The following is a 17,608-nucleotide window of genomic DNA, read 5'->3' as shown; positions in this document are numbered from 1 at the left end:
CCCCCTGAACAGGTCTGCTCACAGACCAAGTGACACAGGCAACAACTATGCGTCCGCAATAATGCAGGAATAACTGCCAATGATTATGCAAAAATTTCAATTAGGCCTCCAAAATGGCGTCCGCCACGTGGGACCTCTAGAAGCAGCCGCGCTAGACCATGCGGTCAAAATGGCGGCCGCCAGGCCTTAAGGCCTGGAGAAGCAAAACCCTGTCGTATTTTAAACAGGAGAATCAATTACACAGCAGGGGAATACAAGGCTGATTTGGGATTCCTCCCCCAGTCCCCAAGCACTTGCGATTAGTAGCGCAGCCCCTGCTGCGATCCAGATAAAGCTGCAGTCAGGAATTCTCCCTCAAGGCCTCGAGGCAAGTAAATCACTCAGGAGGTCTCCGAGTTGAAAAGCCGACCTCCGCTACCCAGCTGAATTGGCGGAATCGCAAAGAGGCTACAGATCGTCGGAACGGGAGCTCCCTAACGAACGAAGCCTGCAGCCTCCTTTTCAAAGCCCAAAGGGCTGCAGGGGAGGGAGGACAGAGTCCCTATCCCCCCCAACGCAATCCTCTTAATTTGGAAGTGAAAGCCGAATTAATCTAATTGTTAATCAATTTGAATTTAAAGTATCCAATTTTAATTTGAATAGTCTAAAAGAAAAAAGGAAAGAATCAAACTTAGCTAGGAGCCTTCTGAAAAGCGTCTTGCTGAGCACAAGACTAAGACAAAAACTGGGAAGTCACACCCAGAAGGAGGCATGGCAGAGTTTTTTTGTCTTAGTCTGAGCAGGTGGGATTAAATTACCCAATCAGTGGAGTCTACATCCATCCTGATGGAGAACATTACTTTTCTCACCACTGAATTTCATTTTGTTGGATATGGCCCAGTGTTCAAGTCAATTCAAGACAATAAATGTAGTATGGTTGGCTGATAATCTGAATGATTTGCAGGCTATCATGATGCAAGAATCATTTTTATTAGAATTGTTGGTTTCAGCAATTCTAAAAAAAAATAATAAAAAAGCAACCAAATACAAAAGTTTGTCCCATAGAGCGCAGATATCTTATTATGCTATCAGTCATCCAATTATATGTGTTAATGTTTTTCATCTCCCTATATACTGTACTGCCATGACTGCCTATTTTTGGTTCTTTTTTTGTCCTTGTACATAATGCAAATTGCAAAGGAATCAAAATCTATCATCAGGAAGCAAATTCTTTTACTATGTGAAACCCAACTACATCCCTATAAAATTGTGTAGATACATATTATTCCAGGGAAGTGGATACAAATTACAGAGCAGCACATAGCAAACCAAGTTTTCCAGAATAGGTACTTTAAAAATACAAAAGCACTACAGTGCAGGAACCTTCTTGTATCTCCTCTTCATATATGCTGGCAGAACAGTAAAAAAAATGCAAGTCTATGAAAATTAGTATCGAAGAATAACTTATTAATGATTGAGTAGGAACAATCCATTATAGAATTTCACCAGCAAAACAAGTTGAAAAGTTGTATAGGCAGTTTTTGCTTACCGATAATTGGGAATTGAAACCCATCATTAAATGACATGGTTCTAAGGCATAATACCACAACTTCATCAACTTACTATAGCAGTTCCAATTGCTGTTGTTAGATGAATTCCTCATAATCTCTATTTGCAACGTCCTAATTGCTTCCCCATTGACTTTGTTAGTTGGAAGCTGGCAATGATGGTTGCAAATGACAATCACATGATTGTAGGATGCAACAACTGTCATAAATGGAAGCTGTTACCAAGCATCCAAAACCGCATTCATTTGATTGCAGGGACACTGGGATAACAACTATGAGGACCTGTCATAAGTACCCCTCATTTAGCAGTAATAATTTTGATCACTGAATGAGTGGATGTTAAATGAGGACTATCTGTACTGCATAATGATCATCAATCCTGTAAAGAATCCACAGAAGTTAATCAAAGTCTAAGGATTTTTTCTTACACTGAATGGGATACACACATTCTTCAGGCATCAAACATCATTTCAAATACTAACAAAAGGATCGAGCTCATCCACCCCCTGCAATCTAGTATCTGGAATATAAAGCAATATTTTATAGTACAAATAAATAGTTTTTATCACCTATTGGTAATTAAAGCCACCCACACTTCTCTTACAAAGAACAGTAGAAATATTGGGGAACAGCAGACAGTTTTTATAAATTTATTTTAAATCATTTCCAGATTAGTCCTTCACAACTGGGACTGGGACTCCCATCACTAAGCAATGAAGTTTTTAGTGCCTGACTTACAAGTACAAGTGAGAATGAAACTTCCATCACTAAGCAATCAGTCATGCCCAATTTTGACTTTTTTTGCCAGTCTTTAAGCTAATTACATAGTTGTTAAACAAATCTGATTTCCCTCACTGAATTTGCAAATAGTAATCAAATGATCCCAAGATGCTGCAATGATTGTAAATACATGCCAGTTGTCAAGTGCCTCAATACTGATCATGCTGCAATGGTTGTATGTGAGGACCAGTAATTCAGCTTGTCCGTTCCTCATATTTCTGCTCTATATAACAGATGGGTAACTATTTTTCCTTTAAAAGTGTTAACTGCTGAACGGATGTTCTTATAACAATACAATAATAAACATTGTTTATGTTAATAATTATAAAATTTAAAACTCTGAAACATTTTTCTGCATAAATAAGACCTAAAATGTAGTCTGTTTTCCATAACTCCTAAAATTAGATAAAATAGAACTCAATTAAACAAATGCATAATTATGTATTATGCATGTGATTTATTAAGGAAAATTATTTAAAAACTATATATTGTGTATAAAAGTATATAACATTTGGTTTCAATAACTGCTGTGCTTGGGCAGCAATCATTGCAACTAAACATTTTCAATGACTTTTGATCAGTCCTGCACACTAGCTTGGAAAAATTCTAGCCCTTTCCTCTTTATACAACATTGGGAACTTGGTGGCTCCCTTGCATGAAGTATCTGCTTCAGGTCCTTCCACAATCTTTCTATAGGATTAAGGACAGGACTTTGACTTGGCCACTCCAAAACAGTAATTGTCTCCTGCTTTAACATTTTTTAGTCATTGTCTTGCTGCATGACTTACTTTCTCTCTCTTACTTTCAAATCACAGACCGATACCCCAACATTTCTTTGTTGAATTTGTTGGTATAATTCAAAATTCCTATCAATGATGGCAAACTCCTAATCCAAAAGCAGCATAGCAGGCCCAAATCACAATACTGTCACAGTTATTTCAAAATTCTTTAAAAATATATATTTTTAAATTAAAGTGAGCCTAGTGAGCATTAACAACTGTTTTTGGAGCCAAGATTTCTCATATCTGATAATCATCCTTTTGATTAAAGAACGTCGGTTATAATCCCAGAAGTCTGCATACTTTTCCCACATACAAATAAATAAGTTTGACCATTTTTCTCAATTAACCAATGAACGTATTTTTGACTCACTTGTTTAATTGGGTTTTCTATATCTGAGTTTAGGACTTGTGTTGAAAACAAATCAAATGCTAGACATATTTATGCAAAAATATTAAAAATGAAAAAGCTGGCAGGAAATCTTGCAAGTTTCTCCGATAAGTTCCAACTGTTTGCCTTCCTGTCATTGCAACACACCCTCCTTTTCTGGACCTCCATATACTTGTACGTACCCATCTACCCACCTACCAGTGCTCTCCTTCCTCAGTGTTCTTGTGCTTACATGTCTGCTACACCTTCCTTCCCTAACCTAAGTTTGCATGCACCCTGAGTCCGCCTTCCCTACACTTGTGCTGCATTTTCCCAACTTGTGCATAACCTGTACCATCACTAGCGCCATCCTTGCATTTCTTATCTTGGACTCCTGTTTAACAAACCATGTCTTGGATTACAACAATTAGGATTCTTGGATTACTATTGCTTAGCAATGCTGTCATGTTGATGTTGCTCTTTATGATAGTCCCAATTATTCTAACTTGAGAACTACCAGTACTTGTAAGGTAATCATCCTTACAACTCATCACGCCCATCATTCCAGGAAAGATTTAAAAACATCTGGTGGCAGGGCAGAAGTATTCAATTGGTCTAGATCAGGGGTGTCAAACTGCTGGCCCGCAGGGCATTTGCATCATGCAGAGGCTGCACCCACCCCAGCTCCGGCAATGCGAAAAAAGCTGCTATATGTCACAACACGTCATGTGATGCGACGAATTTGACACCCATGGTCTAGATAATTCATTCTGCATGATCTCTTTGACCAAATATGAATATTTAGGTAGAAGATAATACGTGTAGCTCAGGACTGAACTGTGGGTCCTTGGTGCTCTCTAAGTTTGGCTGCTTTCTTGCAGATGTTTCATTATCAAATTAGATAACATCATAAGTGCCAGGATCATTTCAGACAATTAGATCCTAATCTGGTATTCACTTTGATGAGTTTACTACATTCGTCAGGTTTATGGAATATAAGTAGTCCTAGACCAGGGATAGGCAACCTTGGATCTTTTATGACTCATGGACTTCAACTCCCAGAATTCCTGAGCCAGCATGGCTCAGCTTGGAAACCTCTCCCTGTCCCCTCAGCATGGCTGGCTCAGGAATTTTGGGAGTTGCAGTCCACGAGTCATAAAAGAACCAAGGTTGCCTACCCCTGTCCTAGAATTACAATCATTTGTTTAGTGACTATTTGAAGGCAGTTACAAAGGCACTGAAAAAAGGGACTTGTGATCATTTTTCACACTTTTAATGGTTGCAGCATCCCCATGATTATGTGATCAAAATGTGGATGCTTGGTAAATGGTTCATATTTATGACCTTTTATGACCATTATGGCAGTGTCTTGAGGTCATGTGATCATCTTTTGAGACATTCTGAGAGGCAAAATCAAGGGTGAAGCCAGAATCACTTAACAACTGTGTTACAATGGTACTTTGGTATTTGACCACTTCAAAACTTGAATTTGATACACAATGCATTTTGTCACAAAGTATTATCCTGGTACGCATCATTTGTTTAGTACTACAATAGAAAAAAAGGAGTGGCTGTGGAAAACAGACAGGAAGTCGGCTGTGCCTGGAAGGTTGCTGCAAAAGGAAGTGGGGATAGCCACAGAGGGTAGACAGGAAGTTGACCATGTTCGGAACGTCACTGACGTAGAAAAGGGACATACAAGAAGTCCTTCGCAGCCAAAACATAGGGTCATGTGGTATGTTACGGGGTTTGTTTGGTACTTGTTTTTAGTACTTGTTGCCCCTCCCGGTAGTATTGAGGTACCACTTTACTAACTTAACAAATGCAGGGATTCACATAGTAACTGTGGCAAGAAAGATCATAAAATGGGGTAAAACTCGCTAAACAATTGTCTCGCTTAACAATAAAAGCTTTGGGCTCAATTGTGGTCGAAAGTCAAGGGCTACCTGTATATTTTATATGGATGTTAAAATTACTGGATCAGAAACCAAATTAATTGTATTTAATTGGGAAAATGGAGTGAATGATTGCTATAAATGGTAAGAAAAACTGCAAGTACAGTGAGGGAAAAAATATCTGATCCCCTGTTGATTTTGTACTTTTGCCCACTGACAAAGAAATGATCAGTCTATAATTGTAATGGTAGGTTTATTTTAACAGTGAGAGACAGAATAACAAGAAAAAAAAACACTTTTCAAAAAAATTCTAAATTTATTTGCATTTTAATGAGTGAAATAAGTATTTGATCCCCTCTCAATCAGCAAGATTTCTGGCTCCCGGGTGTCTTTTATACAGGTAATGAGCTGAGATTAGAAGCGCTCTCTTAAAGGGAATGCTCCTAATCACAGCTTGTTACCCGTATAAAAGACACCTGTCCATAGAAATAATCAAATTCCAAACTCCCCACCATGGCCAAGACCAAAGAGCTGTTCAAGGACGTCAGGGACAAGATTGTAGACATACACAAGGCTGGAATGGGCTACAAGACTATCACTAAGCAGCTTGGTGAGAAGGTGACAACAGTTGGTGCGATTATTCGTAAATGGAAGAAACACAAAATAATTACAAATCTCCCTCAGTCTGGGGCTCCATGCAAGATCTCACCTCGTGGAGTTTTAATGATCATGAGAATGGTGAGGAATCAGCCCAAAACTACACAGGAGAATCTTGTCAATGATCTCAAGGCAGCTGCGGCCATAGTCACCAAGAAAACAATTGGTAACACACTATGCTGTGAAGGACTGAAATTCTGCAGCGCCCACAAGGTCCTCCTGCTCAAGAAAGCACAGGCCCATCTGAAGTTTGCCAATGAACATCTGAATGATTCAGAGGAGAACTGGGTGAAAGTGTTGTGGTCAGATGAGACCAAAATCAAGCTCTTTGGCATCAACTCAACTCGTCATTGTTTGGAGGAGGAAGAATGCTGTGATCCCAAGAACACCATCCCCACCGTCAAACATGGAGGTGGAAACATAATGTTATGGGGGTGTTTTTCTGCCAAGGGGGCAGGACAACTTCACCACATCAGAGAGACGATGGATGGGGCCATGTACCATCAAATCTTGGGTGAGAACCTCCTTTCCTCAGCCAGGGCATTGAAAATGGGTTGTGGATAGGTATTCCAGCATCACAATGACCCAAAATACATGGCCAAGGCAACAAAGGAGTGGCTCATGAAGCACATTAAGGTTCTGGAGGGAACTAGCCAATCTCCAGACCTTAATCCCATAGAAAATCTTTGGAAGGAGCTGAAGGTTCAAGCTGCCAAACATCAGCCTCGAAACCTTAACGACTCGGGAGAGGATTTGCAAAGAGGAGAGGGACAAAATCCCTCAAGATGTATGCAAACCTGGTGGCCAATTACAAGAAATATCTGATCTCTGTGATTGCCAACAAGGATTTTACCACCAACTACTAAGTCATGTTTTGCGAAGAGGTCAAATACTTATTTAATTAATTAAAATGCAAATCAATTTATAACTTTATTGAAATGCATTTTTCTGGATTTTTCTAGTTGTTATTCTGTCTTTCACTGTTAAAATAAACCTACCATTACAATTATAGACTGATCATTTCTTTATCAATGGGCAAACGTACAAAATCAGCAGGGAATCAAATAATTTTATCCCTCACTGTAGAGTGATGTCACTCTTGCTTAAAAACTTGTAAAGATGGAAACATGGATAGAAAAGCGTTATGATGTGCAAATGCTGGTAAAAGTGTAATGGGTAGTATGTGGTCTATGGATAGCTCTTGCATATTAATAAATGCTTTGTAATGACAATTTGAAGTTACAAAATATCTTTGCAATGAACATGCTATTTTACAACCTTGGCAATCTCTGCGAAATGTTTACTATTACAATAAGTTAATATGAGTTATTCTATGCATGACTCTTCTTTTCTCTCCTTTCTCTCCTCTGCCAGAGTGAGCTATGTAATGGGAAACATATTAACTGTTTGCCTAGTATATATGTGGCTTCCAGATTTAAGCATTATAAGCAAATAACACTAGATCATTCCTTTCAATGTATATTTCCCATTGTGTACCTCTTTTCTCACAAACATTAATTCCCTTCTTCTTAACTATCCCAGCACTGAGGTGAGAATTCCAAGGCAGAGGAGTGAGAAAAAACTGACGTAAAATTGTAAGCTGAATCACAATTTCCCATTTAGTGACTGCATCACCTAGTGACCGAATTGTCAATCCCAATTACGGTTGCTAAACAAAGACTACCTCTCCTGGGAAGAATATGTGTTTCTGAGAAGGACCTAAAGGCTTGTGTGTAAGTATGTATATTTGCCCATTAAGTTACTTGGAAATGAGAGTTGGATGTGTCAAAAGAAGATGTGGCCATCTTCTTAAGATAAAACTCTTTCCTTTTCGCTATTCACTTGGATTGGTGCAGTACATTTTACATAGGGCTGCTTTGAAGATAATTTGGAAGCTACAATTTGTCCACAAAACAGCAGCTCATTTGTTAGCTGGCATCGATCAATAAAAGCATTTTACTTGGTCCTTTAGACTCTGCATTGACTGATTATCATCTTTACATACAATTCAAAGCACTAGCCTTGACCTATAAACCTTTGGTTCCTTGGCACTTTAGGTCCCATAAGATTGTCTTCTCCAGCCCAATTCAACCTATCTGATTCACTCATTCTTTTGTAAGATGCCTGTGGTATGCGATAGCCTTCCACCAGAAATGAGATTGTCCCACATTATTGGCTTTCTGAATATTTTTATAGATTGAATTGTTTCAGAAAACCTGTGATGAGTGAAATGAAATTAGTAATGTTTCTTGTTTTATTTTATGTTTAATTTTATATTATGGATGTTTTATTGTACTTTATTGTTATTATATTGTATTGTGAAAGTCATATGGATTCAGGAGAAGAGCTTTTTCTGCTGTGGCTCCCACCCTTTGCAACATTGTGCTCCTTGATATGAGATCCACTTCTTCTCTCTTCACTTTCCAAGAGAGGCCTGAAAATCTAGCTCTGCCAATTGACTTGGGGCTCCCAGTGGGGGTCTCACTCTGGAGATGGTTAGTAGATCTCACCTCTAGCCCAGTTATATGTTGATTCCTTTCTTACGTTTTTGTTAACTTTTAATGTTTTAATGTTTATAACATATTGTTTTATATTGTTGTTTAAATAAATAATAACATGGTTAATTTCTGCATAGGGCAACTATGAAACTAGTGAATATAAAAGTGAGAATTAAGTATGTTAAAACAAATAAAAAAGTTGAATGCAATGTATATGAAGTATTTAAATATTACATGAAGGTAAAGTAAGAATAGGGCCAAGAATGAAGGGTTGATGAATGAAAGTGATCTGAATATAGAAGTGGTTAATATGAAAGATGTTAAGAATAAAACCTGAATTTCAAAACAATTATACGAAGGATGACTGTATAGCAAAACGAATGAGATGAATCCATATATCTCCACAGATGAATGGAGATATAATCATAAAAAGTAAGACTGAAAAATTTAACAACAAAAGATAATGTATGAAATAGTTTAAACATGTGAGGAAAGCAAGAATGGTTTGCAAGGACAGAAAAAGAATAGTATTGGCACAAACATGATCTATTTATTTATAAATCTATATCCTTTAATTTCTTTTGCTCGCTATTTCTTAGTCTTCTAAACATTTTACAGAATGCCACCTTTATTATAAAATTACTTTTAAAGTATCCACATTTGACTGAAACAGCAACAGAAGCTTTTGTCTGTAACTATTAACACATACCTCAAATTGTTACATGAAATGGTAAGATCAATCCACAAACAAGGGGCTAAATGTCAAATCTGCACACCAAAGGAAGAAATTTATTGTCTGATGTTCATTGGCCTCCATTTATTTATTTATTGGGTTTATATGTCGTCAACTCTGTACAACAAAATTAAAACATCCATGGTATAATATAGTATGTAAGTAATAAACATGCATGGTTAAGTATAAAACAATATAAAACTAGATACTAAAATGTTCATAGTGAGAAAAACAGCTCTAACCCTCCAAATTATAATTATCATTATATCAATCACACATGATATAGGAGAGAATTGCATAACTATAAATCAACCAGCAAGATGACATTTTTTAATGTTTCTTGGAAAACTATAGGGGTGGGAAGGTTAACCCTATATTCAAATGGGGGCTGATCCACAATTTGAAGCTGTTACATAAAAAATAAAACCATTTTTACTGGACCCCCAATCTCACAAAAAGTAAGATTTTCAAGATTTTTTTTTTCTTGAGACATATTTACAAGTGTGTTGGTTTTTACTGGAGAATAGAGTTCTGAGATAACTCAGAATAAAATAGAATAGAATAATAACTTTATTGTCACTTTGAACATACACTAATCGGCATACATTAAAATGAAATTTCATTGCATTCAGCTCTCAAAGGGTCACCATCTCCTATATACACTACATAAATATGACAAAAATAAATAAATACAAAATTATGCATATACCCACATATATTATATGACACAGAGAAACATCAGTCTAGTTCGAGTTATGTATACATGTGCAAAGGGAAGAAAAACAAATCTTGCGAGTTTACCAGAGGGGTGGCATAGGGAACAAAGCTATTACAGAATAGGATAGTCCTGCTAGAAATACTCTGAAACCTCCTCCCAGAGGGGAGCAACAGAAACAGATGGTAAAGTGGGTGTGTGGGATCTTTAACAATGCTTTGAGCTCTAAGCACACAGCGCTTATAAGCACATCCTGAATACAAGGGAACGAACTTCCTATGATCTTCTCTGCTGCCCTTATCAATCTCTGTATGGAGCTTCTATCTGAGGCTCTGCTGCCCCCAAACCAGTGATGCAGAACAAAATCATAAAGGCTTTATAGGACATAAAGAGCACTCTGAAACCTATTGACAGCCAATATAGGGCCTTAAGCACAGGTATGTCTCCTTGGTAGTTATCACCTGCCAGCTTCCAGGTAGTTTTCAAAGTGATAGAATTCATTTAGTCCAGGAGATAGTCTGTCAGTGAATGAGGGATGTACAGTAGGTGTTTGAGGATATATGTAATGATAGTTTATTTTGTTGATGTTAGCCTTTGTTGTGAATCTATCATATCATCATGGAGTAGTAACACCAGTCTCAAAAAGAGCAGCAGTCTACCAAATGCTGAAGAAACCTCCATGGATCAATGATTTTTTTAATTATCACTAATTGCTTCATTTATATAGCTGCTCTTTCAGGTGGCTGAATCTAACTTAGAGAAAAAAAGTAAAAAAAATCAGCCATAGGCACCTGGTTGATTAACATCTTGTAGAAAACTGAGTGGTTCACTTAATTTAATCTCTCAATGGCTCTTGATCAAATAGTTGTCTGATCATTTCTGTTGAAATATTCATGAGCAGGAGTCATGTGATAACTCGATCAGCCAATGTGAAGAAAGTGCTACTGAGTCTGTGCAAAAAGGTATTGAGTTAGGCGCTGAATTTTCAGTCTCAGGTTTGTCTCTGTATCTCTCTGTAAGAAGTCTTCAATTGAGCTATGTTGCTGTAAAGAAGAATGTATGGTATTGTAAATATTTTTATATGAATATAAAGAAGTTATTTTGAATCAGCTAAATGCAGTCAACTGTGAGAGCTTCTGATTTATTTTTTCACCAATAAAGAAATTAAAATTCTCTAACAGGTTATGGGCCCAGAGCTTACTAAGGACTGCATTGTAATTTAAAGCTGGAAGAAACTGCCTGTGTTTAGAAAGTATAAGAAGAAGGCAGAATTAGCAGAATGGCTGCAATGGAATTTGAGGAAAACTCTGTGCATCGTTTGGGCCAGAAGAATTACATTACATGGGCTGCAAAAATGGAATGTTTGCTGAAAGCTAAAGAGCTGTGGTATGTTGTAGAAAATCCACCACAACTATTTGCAGCTGCTGATCAGAAGAGTCATGATCGAGCAATGGCTTATCTCATTTTGAATTTAGATGATGAACAATTTCTAAATGTTGCAAATTTAAAGACTGCAAAGGAGATTTGGTTGAAGTTGAGAGCTGTGCACGTGAATGTTTCTGCATGCAATATAGTGCAATTGTCAAGAAAACTTTACAGGGCCTGTTTGCAACCAAGTGAATCTGTGGAACAGCATTTAAATAAAATGCAAAGTTTATTTTTGGACTTAGAACAACGTGGGATTAAATTTCCTGAGTCCCAGAAGGTTTTATTGGTGTTGAACAGTTTAGATAAAACCTGGAACACAGTTTCTGCCATATTTGAGTGTAAAGAAGAGCAAGACTTAAATTTTGAGGCTTTAAAGGCATGTTTGCTTAATGAACAAGAAAAGCACCATTTTAGAAGCAGCCACGAGAAGGTGAAATTCCTGAGGAGGGGGTCCAGACTGCAAGTCTCCTAAGAACAGCAGTTCTCAACCTGTGGGTCGCGACCCCATTTGGGGTCAAACGACCATTTCACGGGGGTCACCAAACAACACAGTCCGCCATTTTTTCCCCTTTTCCTTAGCTGTGCTACTCCCTTTTATTCTATTGGCTTTTGAAAGCCAATAGAATAGACTCTCTTGAATAGAGTCTTATTCTATTGGTTTTCAAAAGCCAATAAGAATTGTCCAGGCTGTCTCTGCCCTGCTGAGCCCGCCAAAAGTCCCATTCTGCAAACGGTGCTGCAAGTTGTCTGCAGTGAAGGCGAGCTGTCTGGAAGCTTCCACCCCTCCCTGCTGAGCAACTACTAAAAATGTAAGTAAGAGGGCCAGGGGTGGGAGGCCGGCGGGCGCAGGGAAGGTTGCTGGCACACGTGGGGCCCGGCGGGTGCCCTACCTCCCTTGGGCTGAGCCAGCTGGTGGCCTAGCCGGTGGTTGCCCTGCCCCGTCACTGCCTCTTGCCAGCTACGCCTCGGCTGGCGCAGGGGGCGGCACCACGCATGTGCGGCGCTCCCGGGCAGGGAAAGTCCTCGACTTACGACCGGTTGACTAGTCCTCGACTTACGACCGGTTGCGGGTCGCGGCATTAAAAAGGTTGAGAACCACTGCCTAAGAAGAAACATTTTGCAGGCAGAGAGCTAAGCAAGAAAAGAATTGCTACATTTGTGGAGCAAATAACCATCTGAAAAGGAACAATTTGCAGCAAAGGACATTTGTGCAAAAGGAACATTTTGGTGTTGCAAAAGTTTGCTATAGCAACAACAGAGACAAGTGGCTAATAGATAGTGGGGCAAGTCAAACAATTGTTAATGACTCTGAATTATTTTGCAGGTTTGTTCCAGTAGCACAAGAAGCTGTGGCTTTGGCAAATGGCCAGAAAGCAAAAGTCATCGGAAAAGGCGATGTAAAAATTCCATATTTGGAATCAAAGTTTACCAATGTACTTTGTGTACCTGAAATGAAACATAATTTGTTAAGTGTGTCTAATTTAGACAAACAAGGTTTTGAGATCATTTTTGTAAATGGGAAGTGTCTCATCAAAAGGAATGGGAATATTTGTGCAGAAGGCATAAAGGAAGATAATCTATATGTATTGCAGGGACAAAAGGTTCAATGTTCCCATATATTTAAGAATGTTGCAGAGCATGATTCATGTGTTCATCTTCTACATAGAAGACTTGGCCATGCAAGCTTTAAAGTTTTGCAGCAAATGCAAGATTTTGCAGAAGGGCTAAATTTGAAGGGATGCAAAACATATTTGGACTGTGCAGTATGCAAAGCATCAAAGTCAAAGGCATTCCCAGTTAGTAAATGTAGCACAAGACAAACAAAAAGAGTTCTAGAACTGGTCCATGCAGATCTGGTGGGACCTATGCAAGCCAGTTTGGGAGGAGCAAAATATGCACTGGTAATTGTTGATGATTATAGCAGGTATTCATTTTGCTACTTGCTTAGAGCAAAGACAGAGGTGCTACAACAAGGTGCTACAATGGGTAAGTTTTGTAGAGAGAAGGTACAGACAACAAGTGTGTCAGTTGCAAACTGACAGAGGTACTGAATTTATGTCAACTAAATTCCAACAAAGGCTGGGACAGTCGGGGATAAGAAACAGATGTAAAAATCTTTACACAGCAGCAGAGAACGGTGTAACTGAAAGAAGGAATGGTGTTTTGCAAACAATGAAAGATTCATTATTAGAGGATACTGGTATGAGCTGGTCATATTGGAGAGAAGCCATATTGACTGCAAATTATAACAGGCTGTGGAGTTCCTCCATTAATAATACTCCATATGCCATTCTATATGGGAGAAAGCTATCATTGGCACATTTGAGAATTTTTGGAAGTACTACATGGGTACATATTCTGAAAGCAATCAGAAGAAAGGGACAGAAAAAGGCAAGAAAGCTCAGGCTTGTGGGCTATGAGCCAGGGTCAAAAGGATATCGCTTTAGCGATGGAAGTAAAAGAATTGTAATTTCAAGGTCTGCTAATTTTGCAGAACAAAATTGGGACAGAATTAATGCAAATTCTGGGTATGTCTCACTTAATGATGGTGATCTATTTAATGACAATAACTCATGTAATGATAAAAAATGATTATTGAAGATGTCAATGTTCAGGGAGGAGAGGCTGAATAAGACATGAAACCAGAAAGAATTGAGACATAGGAGGTAGGTCAGAGCGATGTAACAAAGGAATTCCGCCTGACAGGTATTCTGCCAGCAAGGTAAAGATTTGCAATGTGTGGTATAAGCCAAAAAGTTATAAAGAAGTGTTGGCATTACCAAAAGCTGAACAAGAAAGATGGAAGGAGGCCATGGATCAAGAGATGAAATCCATGGGAGACCATGAAGTATTTAAATCAGTGACTTTGCCACAGGGAACCAAAGCTGTGGATTGTAAGTGGGTATATAAGAAAAAGGTATTGCCAAATGATGATGTACAGTTGTTGCAAGATTTAAATATTAATGTAAAAGAATCTGTAAAGGTATTTGAAGACAATGCTGCCTGTATAAAAATGGCAACTGGTGACAGAGTGAAGAACAGAAGTAAACATGTAGACATTAAGTACTGTAATGTCAGGGAAGCTGTAAAAGGAAAATTGATTGGTTTACATCATTGTTCTTCTGAGGATAATTTGGCAGACATGATGACTAAACCATTGGGTAGTGTTCATTATGGAGAATGTGTTAAGTCAATAAGTCTGATGTCTCTTCCTGTCATGAAGGGAGGAGTGTTGGAATATTCATGAGCAGGAAGAGTCATTGGTAACTCGGTCAGCCAATGTGAAGAAAGTGCTACTGAGTCTGTGCAAAAAGGTATTGAGTTAGGAGCTGAATTTTCAGTCTCAGGTTTGTCTCTGTATCTCTCTGTAAGAAGTCTTCAATTGAGCTATGTTGCTGTAAAGAAGAATGTGTGGTATTGTAAATATTTTTATATGAATATAAAGAAGTTATTTTGAATCAGCTAAATGCCGTCAACTGTGAGAGCTTCTGATTTATTTTTTTCACCAATAGAGAAATTAAAATTCTCTAACAATTTCTATAAGTTAGAAGTTGATGTACTATGTTATAGTAGTTCTGCTTGTAGTGACAGGCCTCAGAAAGTATTACTGGCCTTTAATACTGGACCAAGGCAGTCAGATGCTGCAAAAAACTATAAGAAACTAAAGGAGGCAGTTATCAGAATTATCAGGGTCTGGTATCATCAATAACATGCTGATATATTCATTAGTTGTAACATCTAACTTGAGAGGCTATAAATGTCCAGAAATAATGACTGGATGCAGTGATTAGATAAGTACAGGGGTTCCCAAACCCCAGGCTGTGGCTTATTAGCAGATTTTCAGCCTTTCGGAACCTGGCTAAAGAAGTGGTGGGCGAGCACCACATTCCCACTAGTGCAGTGTGCAAGCGCATGCACAACATTTGACTGAGCAGTGGGCATGTGTGCCTGCCACTCATGATGAACCATCCCCACTGATCCGCAGAGCCAGAAAGGTTGGGGAACCCTGAGATAGCATACCTAAACTGCAGAATCTTGCAGACAGAGACTCCTGTTGGTTGGTGCTTTTTGGATGCATACATTGTTGAGTTTGCCTGGTCTACATGGGCTGCCTTAAATCAAAATGAGCAGGTAGGTAAGTTGGAGCTAGAATCATCAACGTCACTGAAAACCTAAGTGACCTCTATGGTCAAAAATATCAATTACCAATCTTGATGGGAATATCCTATCTTGAATGGAAATAATCTAGTTTTTCATAAATAGTTACTCTTGTATTCTGATTATTAGAGCAGTCTGTGATACTTGATGAGTTACAGTTGGTAAAAATGTGGTGGCTAAGTTTTTCATGGGCTACCTACCTTGGCATTTATTTACTACCAAAACTACTGTAGTAACTGACAATTTGCTAATGAGTGAAACTCAAGTTTTTTGCCATTGCAATGGGTTAGGTACAGTTTCACTATGATGCATCCGGCAGTTTGACACCTCTGCTCTACAGTTACAATTCTGTTGATCTTTTAAAAAATAAAATAAAAAAACATAGTCTATTTGGATTGGACTGTTTGTTATATGAATCTTGTCAATTAAGCAAAGCACGGTTTAACTTGCGAAATCAATCATTACTGTCACATAGAGAAAAGCCTCAATTTAATATACAGTTGGGGAAAACTGGTTCATTATTTCTTTACTTACTCTGTCTAACTTCCAAAAATGAGGAGAAGAAAGAATTAAATGGAAGCAGTCAAAGAGGAAATAGAAGGAATTAAAATTCTAATAGTAATGCAACTGGAATTTTTTTTCTGCACTGCAAAAATGGATAATTGAGCTATGTGTTCCATATTCAAGTTTCATTTATTCATAAAGCTATTTTGCATATTCAAATTCTTAATATTATAGTCATAACCCTCTCCATTCTATATTCCAATACTATTATAGGAAATGGACTCTTGTTGAAACTGATAGCAAATTCTCCAAATAAACAGCATCAAGAATACTATTATTCTATTGTCAACTGAGAATATCTGATCTCATATTATTTATCTGAATTAAACATGTCATCACTATTGAAATTTCAGTAGATTTCATTCTTTGCAGCAATCCTGTTTACATTGAAGCACAAACAAATGTGCTATATTAACCCTGGATACAATTTTTATACAAAGGAGAAAAACAATTTTGAATTTCATGTCCACCCTACAGCAATAAACATAGGTGACATGAGTATCTAGCAATATGCAGACCTGTACATTAAAACATGCTATTGTAAATACATAGAATATTAATAACTGGATCTATACAGGAGACATGCAGCAATAAGTTTAGAAAGAAACAAACAAAGCAAGCAATGATCTAAAGAAATCTTAACCAGTTTATGATTAAGAGAGTTTATGTATACAGGTCATGTTGGCAACTAACCATAGGATATTTATCTTATCCAAAGTTGCTATGCATAAATGTGCTATTAGACAAAGCCTGATAATTCAAGCAAATTAAACAAATCTGGGTAATATATTATGAAATTTAAATCCAAGATTTTGATTTGTTTTTCTCAAAGAAATATGTATTTTCTTAAATGAGAAAGACATCAAACAGTGGTTCTCAACCTGTGGGTCGGGACCTCATTTGGGGTCGAACGACCATTTCACGGGGGTCGCCAAACAAGGCTGTCTGCCATTTTTTCCCCCTTTTCTTTGGCCATGCCCCTGGCACCCGGTGATGTATAAGTGGTTGGGGGTCACCACAACATGGGGAACTGTATTATGGGGTCGCAGCATTAGAAAGGTTGAGAACCACTGGGTTAGAATATCTACTGTAAACAACCAGAAACCCTGAAAGATACATGCAGGACAGGACAATAATAGTTCCTCTAATTCTAGTTGAAAGAATGGGTAGACTTGGGGATGAAGTTCAGAATCTAACGTATTTTTTTTGTTATTACAGTTATATAGTAGTTGATTCTATATTACACAAAAAAAGATGGTCTTGGGCATGGGCAACTATTATTTGTAGATATATTTGGATTTACTGGGGCATTCATTTACCATATAGCAAATGATTGAAACCAGTCTTTTGTCACATCCTTTCTTTTTCTTCTTCCTCCTCTTCCGTCCGCTGGCCTGTGGTCTTATCTCAAAAAAAGCATTCAAATTGCAGCCAGCATTTGTTTCTTCTAAGATGATTATGAATTACTGTTCTTGGAAATAAAG

The 17,608-nt window shown here is 37.9% G+C and overlaps 1 protein-coding gene across 4 annotated transcripts in view; it reads right to left on the bottom strand.

Moving 5' to 3' along the window:
• EPC1 (enhancer of polycomb homolog 1) overlaps positions 1-17,608 on the bottom strand; it is an 81,601-nt gene that overhangs the window by 49,053 nt on the left and 14,940 nt on the right. Inside the window, exon 1 of one of the 4 annotated variants that reach the window (XM_039344088.1) lies at positions 9,236-9,376. The exons of the other annotated variants lie outside the window; for them this stretch is intronic. The gene's annotated coding sequence lies outside the window, so the exon portion shown is untranslated. Of the gene's footprint in view, positions 1-9,235; positions 9,377-17,608 lie in introns of those variants that run through there. 4 annotated transcript variants of the gene reach the window in all.

The sequence above is a fragment of the Crotalus tigris genome, unplaced genomic scaffold (assembly GCF_016545835.1).
Source record: "Crotalus tigris isolate CLP2741 ecotype Arizona unplaced genomic scaffold, ASM1654583v1 scf7180000017890.1996003, whole genome shotgun sequence".
NCBI classification, from domain to species: domain Eukaryota; kingdom Metazoa; phylum Chordata; class Lepidosauria; order Squamata; family Viperidae; genus Crotalus; species Crotalus tigris.
Note: the sequence above shows the minus strand (reverse complement) of the source record. Positions and strands in the feature narration are given on the sequence as shown.